This window comes from Schistocerca cancellata, unplaced genomic scaffold (genome assembly GCF_023864275.1).
Source record: "Schistocerca cancellata isolate TAMUIC-IGC-003103 unplaced genomic scaffold, iqSchCanc2.1 HiC_scaffold_597, whole genome shotgun sequence".
Lineage (NCBI taxonomy): Eukaryota > Metazoa > Arthropoda > Insecta > Orthoptera > Acrididae > Schistocerca > Schistocerca cancellata.
Genome location: NW_026046609.1, coordinates 74,791 through 83,972, shown reverse-complemented (window position 1 = coordinate 83,972; position 9,182 = coordinate 74,791). Strand labels below are relative to the sequence as shown.

General features: G+C 44.2%; 4 non-coding genes across 4 annotated transcripts; all 4 read left to right on the top strand.

The window, feature by feature from the left end:
• Window positions 1-3,541: 3,541 nt before the first annotated feature.
• On the top strand, window positions 3,542-3,613 carry Trnae-uuc (transfer RNA glutamic acid (anticodon UUC)). Its single transcript has one exon. It is a non-coding gene; the product is annotated as a tRNA-Glu (tRNA).
• A 296-nt stretch (window positions 3,614-3,909) lies between these two features.
• On the top strand, window positions 3,910-3,982 carry Trnak-uuu (transfer RNA lysine (anticodon UUU)). The gene has a single exon. It is a non-coding gene; the product is annotated as a tRNA-Lys (tRNA).
• Window positions 3,983-7,787: 3,805 nt separating this feature from the next.
• On the top strand, window positions 7,788-7,859 carry Trnae-uuc (transfer RNA glutamic acid (anticodon UUC)). The gene has a single exon. It is a non-coding gene; the product is annotated as a tRNA-Glu (tRNA).
• A 297-nt stretch (window positions 7,860-8,156) lies between these two features.
• Trnak-uuu (transfer RNA lysine (anticodon UUU)) lies at window positions 8,157-8,229 on the top strand. Its single transcript has one exon. It is a non-coding gene; the product is annotated as a tRNA-Lys (tRNA).
• The last annotated feature ends 953 nt before the right edge of the window (window positions 8,230-9,182 follow it).

Here is a 9,182-nt window from a genome sequence, read left to right as displayed (position 1 = left end):
TTCGTAAGACGCTGTGGGCAGAATGTGGGTTTAATGCAGAGGATGTTGCAAAGCGTGGTGATGAGGTTAAGAAATAAATTGAGGAGATCATCCAGAATATTATTTCTAGAGAGCAACAGAAGAAACACGAGATGCACGAAAGGCTGAATTCTTTATTGCATGAAGCTGACAAACTAAGTAAGGAACTTGAATTTCATTTTTATCCTGCATTATATGATACGCTGCCTTTATGTGAGGCTCTTACTAAGCTAGAGTGTGAAACAAGAAAACTTCTTCTCTTGAAGTGTGCGCTCATGAAAGAAATATTGGAGATTTCAAAGCAGGAGGCAGAACTGTGTTCAAGTCTTGGAGAAGCTACAGAGATTAAGGTAGAGGATGCTCTACCAACAAGTGATGAGACAGCCATTTTCAATCAAAGACTTTGAGTTCTGCAGTCACGAAAGAGTGCTGCTCAACAAGAAAGCGGACTCCCTTCAAGTATAATTAACGAAAGGGAAGCATTCAGAGTCATTAACAACACAAAACAACATATTACTCTAAAGACTTCAAAAATGCCAATGAAACCCCCTCGCAGAAACATTGGTATGGCAGTTCGTCTCAGGCGTAACTCATCTGAATTTACTGAATGCCAAGCAAATAAAAAACTTAGGCCTTCTTCTCTTCCTGATATGGACATACTATGAATGAAAACAAAAAAGAACCTTATTTGGTACTCAGTGAATCTTAAGTTAGTGGAGTTGTATCATTGTCATTTTGTATTGTTTTTAACTGAAGATATTTATTTATGACTGTTCCACATCCCAAAGTGATTTTTATTTTCTATAACTACCTTTAGACTTTGCAAATATTAGTCAGAATATGTTAAATACCAAAAAATTCACATGTTGCGTCTTCAAAGAAAGGGGGTCATGTTATATTCTGAGTTGTCTTATAGTGAGGTAAATACAGACACTTTTTATTATTATATTGATCTGTCTGAAGAAGTTAAGTACCATGCACGAGCTCATACTTGCTTTGAATTCTGCACCTCATGCAGTTGAAAAATTCCTCATTTCCAGCACCTTCATTTGATTAGTTTCTCAAGTAATGAGGAAGCCTTTATTCCACTTTTCTCGCATGTACTGAACAATCTGCTGCTTCAGTCCATGAAATCTTCCCTGTGTTCCCCTGAAAGTGTAGCATGTAGAACTTAAAGCATTTAATTTATTCTTCATCTGACATCAGCTACGAAAATTAACTTGTGTGTTATTAGATTTTCTTTTTGTTGCACAGACTTTTGTGGTCTCTGCTTCAGGAATAACCATTAACTTACAATTATATGTGCGAACCAATTGTTAACTGCAGATTCATAGAGTCATGTATCTCAACCATCACAGATATGATTTTGTATCCATTATTAATCGCTACAATTTACTGTTCTCATAGAATTAAGCAAACTTAATGACAGTAATAATTTATCCTCTTAACTCCCTACAGTGGATCAACAGGAATTGGACATCCAGTTTAAATGTGATGTATGTTCCTAAAAAAACAAGGGACACAGCGCATATTCCCATAGCTGGCAGCATGAAGAAAATTGCTGCCTGCTCACCACTAACCTTCCCACATTTGGCCAAGTTGATGCTGCTGCATCCTATCGCACCCTTTTGAAAACTAAGCAAAATTCACACCTAACTTCTCTGCATACTTCCAAAAAGGTTACCAGAAGTCCACAGTACAGCCAAAAGCTAATACTAAGTATCAGAGATACTTCGTTGCACCTGTAAGACTTGGGTTAGTTCACTAAATTCTCTCTAAAGGTGGACAAAATAATTTTTCAATCCATATTGCAGGTATGTAACACTATGCATTTAAGGGTTAAAATTGTATTCTATTGTGTATTCTACTCCAGCAGTGTTTTACGTATATGTATAGTATTTATGCTGTAGAGTGGTGTTTACAAACCCTACTTGATAACAGTGAATGTGCAATCAAGAAAATGTAACAAAAAATTAATATTTAATAATGTTTAATACGATAAAAAAAGTGGTTAAGGCGTCTGACTAGAAATCAGATTCCCTCTGGGAGCGTAGGCTCGAGTCCTACCGACTGCGTCCGTTTTTTTCTTCTTTTCTTTAGGAAGGAGGAGCAGAAAATTTCGCGGTTTGCCTGTCGTTTTGGTACCTCGCCACACCTCTCCTCTCACAGCCGTTTATAGCGGCCTGCCCTTTTGATAAGGGCGAATTCCAAGCGTCAGCTTTCGCGTCAGCCGAGCAAAGTCGGGACAAGTCGGGACATACTACAGGATGGCCTGCTTGGAGCAACGACGGAAAGAAAACGTTGATTTAACAGCACACATACTCATACGCGAAAATTTGCGCCCGTTTCGGTGGCCGGGAATCGAACCCGGATCAACTGCTTGGAAGGCGTGATAGTAGCTGTAGGCTCTTTACGAGGTAGGAGGCTGCATCCACACGCATTCGGGTAGCGCCTCCACGCACGCTGCGTCTTTGGGCAGGACTCGTCGCCGCGGCCGCAACGTTACTCACACGATAGTGATGAGCGGTCGCTATAAGGCAGTGTAGTGGGGGACTCCGCGTGTGTAGCGCTTTTTTCGGTCGTATCCGATGTCGCTGGGTGGCAATCCCACTTTCCCTGCAGACAGCTGCTCGGGAATGTGCTCGGCAAGCACGGACGTCATCGGACGTCCGCCCCAACAAATGCAACTAACAAAATGAGAACAACTACTAAAAAAGTGGTAGGTTGTTCGCCTACCACGCGGGCGGCCCGGGTTCGATTCCCGGCCGATGCATCGTTTTGCTGTTCTCGCTATAATGCCGCCGCGCCGATTGCTCGCTTGAGCTGCGTCAGCCTCAGGAATGTGTAGCAGGATTCGCTGTGAGAAGAACCAAACACGCAGCACGCAAGAGGCCGTACTTGGACGGTCGCGCGTGCTATTTCTGAACTCTAGCGTCGGCCTGGCCCTACAGGCCGCTGTGTCCAGGTGCCTCAAGGGCGATGTACTGTAACCTTTTCCGTTGAAAAAGCTGCGGCAGCAGTTTAATCTAGCCAGTCGGGAAAGCACGTGTAGCAACACAGCAGATTCTTGAGAAAGCGCGAACTGTCTATCTCTAATATGTGGGACTTACCAAGTTTCCTGGGACGTTTGTTGCAACGTGCCTCGGTAGCGCAGTAGGTAGCGCGTAAGTCTCATAGTCTTAAGGTCGTGAGTTCGACCCTCACCCGGCGCATTTAATTTGCTGTACATAATGGCTGAATTAACGGCGTTGCTGTTGCTAGGGAACGAACTTAATTGTCGTTTGTTATCGCCAAGGAGTCCACGCCTCAGCGTCAAAATGTTTACTTCCAATTATGGCAAGGTACAACTTTGATCTTTCTCCTCCCCTGGTATGATGCAAACTGCAATGAATAGTCAGTTTCGAGCTGTGCGCCATGCCAGTCTGCACGCACAAATACGCTCGCAAACGGAGAACACCACTGAGTCCGGATTCAGCACGAAATGCGGGAGGAGAGGGAGTAAATCTCACGTTTATTGAGCAAATCCGGTGTGGTCTAGTGGCTAGGATACCTGGCTTTCAGCCAGAAGGCCAGGGTTCGATTCCCGGTACCGGAAGAGAAGTTTTTGCGCACACGTCCCTCCATGTTTTGGCCTTCCAACCTTCGTTTGTCGCCCCTCCTTCCGGAGCTTCAACCGAACGTAATCGGGGAAAACAGGCACAAGATGCAATTACTGTCAGCACCGGGATAAAGGCAGAAGAGGCACTGTCCGCTGTTGGGCTGCTACCAGCGTCAGTGGGAAGTCGGTGAAGTCGCCAGTTGCGCCAGAAGCCAGCAATTACCGTAGTACGCCTACACACGCGTTCCAATTATTCACATTGCTTGCAGCCGCTCCACCCACAACGGGCGTGAGCCCGGATAGCTCAGTCGGTAGAGCATTAGGCTTTTAACCTAAGGGTCCAGTGTTAGAGTCCCTGTCCGGGCGAAGATTTTTAACGCTTCCGTAATGGCTCGTCTCGTAGCGCTGGTAGCCCTGCCGTAACCAGTGCACAGAGTTCGTTTCCTGTCAACATTCTGCGCAGACCGGTTGGATTTTTCACGATTCGAGGGAAGCTTCAGATACGAGCAGTCGTGGCCGGTGGTTACAGACCCAGTTTCTTGTTATAACTGAGTGGTTGAGAGTTTATGATTTATGATGGATGATAAGATTTTTGAGGAAGCACTATTCGATATGTCTGTCACTGAAGAATTCGTAAGACGCTGTGGGCAGAATGTGGGTTTAATGCAGAGGATGTTGCAAAGCGTGGTGATGAGGTTAAGAAATAAATTGAGGAGATCATCCAGAATATTATTTCTAGAGAGCAACAGAAGAAACACGAGATGCACGAAAGGCTGAATTCTTTATTGCATGAAGCTGACAAACTAAGTAAGGAACTTGAATTTCATTTTTATCCTGCATTATATGATACGCTGCCTTTATGTGAGGCTCTTACTAAGCTAGAGTGTGAAACAAGAAAACTTCTTCTCTTGAAGTGTGCGCTCATGAAAGAAATATTGGAGATTTCAAAGCAGGAGGCAGAACTGTGTTCAAGTCTTGGAGAAGCTACAGAGATTAAGGTAGAGGATGCTCTACCAACAAGTGATGAGACAGCCATTTTCAATCAAAGACTTTGAGTTCTGCAGTCACGAAAGAGTGCTGCTCAACAAGAAAGCGGACTCCCTTCAAGTATAATTAACGAAAGGGAAGCATTCAGAGTCATTAACAACACAAAACAACATATTACTCTAAAGACTTCAAAAATGCCAATGAAACCCCCTCGCAGAAACATTGGTATGGCAGTTCGTCTCAGGCGTAACTCATCTGAATTTACTGAATGCCAAGCAAATAAAAAACTTAGGCCTTCTTCTCTTCCTGATATGGACATACTATGAATGAAAACAAAAAAGAACCTTATTTGGTACTCAGTGAATCTTAAGTTAGTGGAGTTGTATCATTGTCATTTTGTATTGTTTTTAACTGAAGATATTTATTTATGACTGTTCCACATCCCAAAGTGATTTTTATTTTCTATAACTACCTTTAGACTTTGCAAATATTAGTCAGAATATGTTAAATACCAAAAAATTCACATGTTGCGTCTTCAAAGAAAGGGGGTCATGTTATATTCTGAGTTGTCTTATAGTGAGGTAAATACAGACACTTTTTATTATTATATTGATCTGTCTGAAGAAGTTAAGTACCATGCACGAGCTCATACTTGCTTTGAATTCTGCACCTCATGCAGTTGAAAAATTCCTCATTTCCAGCACCTTCATTTGATTAGTTTCTCAAGTAATGAGGAAGCCTTTATTCCACTTTTCTCGCATGTACTGAACAATCTGCTGCTTCAGTCCATGAAATCTTCCCTGTGTTCCCCTGAAAGTGTAGCATGTAGAACTTAAAGCATTTAATTTATTCTTCATCTGACATCAGCTACGAAAATTAACTTGTGTGTTATTAGATTTTCTTTTTGTTGCACAGACTTTTGTGGTCTCTGCTTCAGGAATAACCATTAACTTACAATTATATGTGCGAACCAATTGTTAACTGCAGATTCATAGAGTCATGTATCTCAACCATCACAGATATGATTTTGTATCCATTATTAATCGCTACAATTTACTGTTCTCATAGAATTAAGCAAACTTAATGACAGTAATAATTTATCCTCTTAACTCCCTACAGTGGATCAACAGGAATTGGACATCCAGTTTAAATGTGATGTATGTTCCTAAAAAAACAAGGGACACAGCGCATATTCCCATAGCTGGCAGCATGAAGAAAATTGCTGCCTGCTCACCACTAACCTTCCCACATTTGGCCAAGTTGATGCTGCTGCATCCTATCGCACCCTTTTGAAAACTAAGCAAAATTCACACCTAACTTCTCTGCATACTTCCAAAAAGGTTACCAGAAGTCCACAGTACAGCCAAAAGCTAATACTAAGTATCAGAGATACTTCGTTGCACCTGTAAGACTTGGGTTAGTTCACTAAATTCTCTCTAAAGGTGGACAAAATAATTTTTCAATCCATATTGCAGGTATGTAACACTATGCATTTAAGGGTTAAAATTGTATTCTATTGTGTATTCTACTCCAGCAGTGTTTTACGTATATGTATAGTATTTATGCTGTAGAGTGGTGTTTACAAACCCTACTTGATAACAGTGAATGTGCAATCAAGAAAATGTAACAAAAAATTAATATTTAATAATGTTTAATACGATAAAAAAAGTGGTTAAGGCGTCTGACTAGAAATCAGATTCCCTCTGGGAGCGTAGGCTCGAGTCCTACCGACTGCGTCCGTTTTTTTCTTCTTTTCTTTAGGAAGGAGGAGCAGAAAATTTCGCGGTTTGCCTGTCGTTTTGGTACCTCGCCACACCTCTCCTCTCACAGCCGTTTATAGCGCCTGCCCTTTTGATAAGGGCGAATTCCAAGCGTCAGCTTTCGCGTCAGCCGAGCAAAGTCGGGACAAGTCGGGACATACTACAGGATGGGCCTGCTTGGAGCAACGACGGAAAGAAAACGTTGATTTAACAGCACACATACTCATACGCGAAAATTTGCGCCCGTTTCGGTGGCCGGGAATCGAACCCGGATCAACTGCTTGGAAGGCGTGATAGTAGCTGTAGGCTCTTTACGAGGTAGGAGGCTGCATCCACACGCATTCGGGTAGCGCCTCCACGCACGCTGCGTCTTTGGGCAGGACTCGTCGCCGCGGCCGCAACGTTACTCACACGATAGTGATGAGCGGTCGCTATAAGGCAGTGTAGTGGGGGGACTCCGCGTGTGTAGCGCTTTTTTCGGTCGTATCCGATGTCGCTGGGTGGCAATCCCACTTTCCCTGCAGACAGCTGCTCGGGAATGTGCTCGGCAAGCACGGACGTCATCGGACGTCCGCCCCCAACAAATGCAACTAACAAAATGAGAACAACTACTAAAAAAGTGGTAGGTTGTTCGCCTACCACGCGGGCGGCCCGGGTTCGATTCCCGGCCGATGCATCGTTTTGCTGTTCTCGCTATAATGCCGCCGCGCCGATTGCTCGCTTGAGCTGCGTCAGCCTCAGGAATGTGTAGCAGGATTCGCTGTGAGAAGAACCAAACACGCAGCACGCAAGAGGCCGTACTTGGACGGTCGCGTGCTATTTCTGAACTCTAGCGTCGGCCTGGCCCTACAGGCCGCTGTGTCCAGGTGCCTCAAGGGCGATGTACTGTAACCTTTTCCGTTGAAAAAGCTGCGGCAGCAGTTTAATCTAGCCAGTCGGGAAAGCACGTGTAGCAACACAGCAGATTCTTGAGAAAGCGCGAACTGTCTATCTCTAATATGTGGGACTTACCAAGTTTCCTGGGACGTTTGTTGCAACGTGCCTCGGTAGCGCAGTAGGTAGCGCGTAAGTCTCATAGTCTTAAGGTCGTGAGTTCGACCCTCACCCGGCGCATTTAATTTGCTGTACATAATGGCTGAATTAACGGCGTTGCTGTTGCTAGGGAACGAACTTAATTGTCGTTTGTTATCGCCAAGGAGTCCACGCCTCAGCGTCAAAATGTTTACTTCCAATTATGGCAAGGTACAACTTTGATCTTTCTCCTCCCCTGGTATGATGCAAACTGCAATGAATAGTCAGTTTCGAGCTGTGCGCCATGCCAGTCTGCACGCACAAATACGCTCGCAAACGGAGAACACCACTGAGTCCGGATTCAGCACGAAATGCGGGAGGAGAGGGAGTAAATCTCACGTTTATTGAGCAAATCCGGTGTGGTCTAGTGGCTAGGATACCTGGCTTTCAGCCAGAAGGCCAGGGTTCGATTCCCGGTACCGGAAGAGAAGTTTTTGCGCACACGTCCCTCCATGTTTTGGCCTTCCAACCTTCGTTTGTCGCCCTCCTTCCGGAGCTTCAACCGAACGTAATCGGGGGAAAACAGGCACAAGATGCAATTACTGTCAGCACCGGGATAAAGGCAGAAGAGGCACTGGTCCGCTGTTGGGCTGCTACCAGCGTCAGTGGGAAGTCGGTGAAGTCGCCAGTTGCGCCAGAAGCCAGCAATTACCGTAGTACGCCTACACACGCGTTCCAATTATTCACATTGCTTGCAGCCGCTCCACCCACAACGGGCGTGAGCCCGGATAGCTCAGTCGGTAGAGCATTAGGCTTTTAACCTAAGGGTCCAGTGTTAGAGTCCCTGTCCGGGCGAAGATTTTTAACGCTTCCGTAATGGCTCGTCTCGTAGCGCTGGTAGCCCTGCCGTAACCAGTGCACAGAGTTCGTTTCCTGTCAACATTCTGCGCAGACCGGTTGATTTTTCACGATTCGAGGGAAGCTTCAGATACGAGCAGTCGTGGCCGAGTGGTTACAGACCCAGTTTCTTGTTATAACTGAGTGGTTGAGAGTTTATGATTTATGATGGATGATAAGATTTTTGAGGAAGCACTATTCGATATGTCTGTCACTGAAGAATTCGTAAGACGCTGTGGGCAGAATGTGGGTTTAATGCAGAGGATGTTGCAAAGCGTGGTGATGAGGTTAAGAAATAAATTGAGGAGATCATCCAGAATATTATTTCTAGAGAGCAACAGAAGAAACACGAGATGCACGAAAGGCTGAATTCTTTATTGCATGAAGCTGACAAACTAAGTAAGGAACTTGAATTTCATTTTTATCCTGCATTATATGATACGCTGCCTTTATGTGAGGCTCTTACTAAGCTAGAGTGTGAAACAAGAAAACTTCTTCTCTTGAAGTGTGCGCTCATGAAAGAAATATTGGAGATTTCAAAGCAGGAGGCAGAACTGTGTTCAAGTCTTGGAGAAGCTACAGAGATTAAGGTAGAGGATGCTCTACCAACAAGTGATGAGACAGCCATTTTCAATCAAAGACTTTGAGTTCTGCAGTCACGAAAGAGTGCTGCTCAACAAGAAAGCGGACTCCCTTCAAGTATAATTAACGAAAGGGAAGCATTCAGAGTCATTAACAACACAAAACAACATATTACTCTAAAGACTTCAAAAATGCCAATGAAACCCCCTCGCAGAAACATTGGTATGGCAGTTCGTCTCAGGCGTAACTCATCTGAATTTACTGAATGCCAAGCAAATAAAAAACTTAGGCCTTCTTCTCTTCCTGATATGGACATACTATGAATGAAA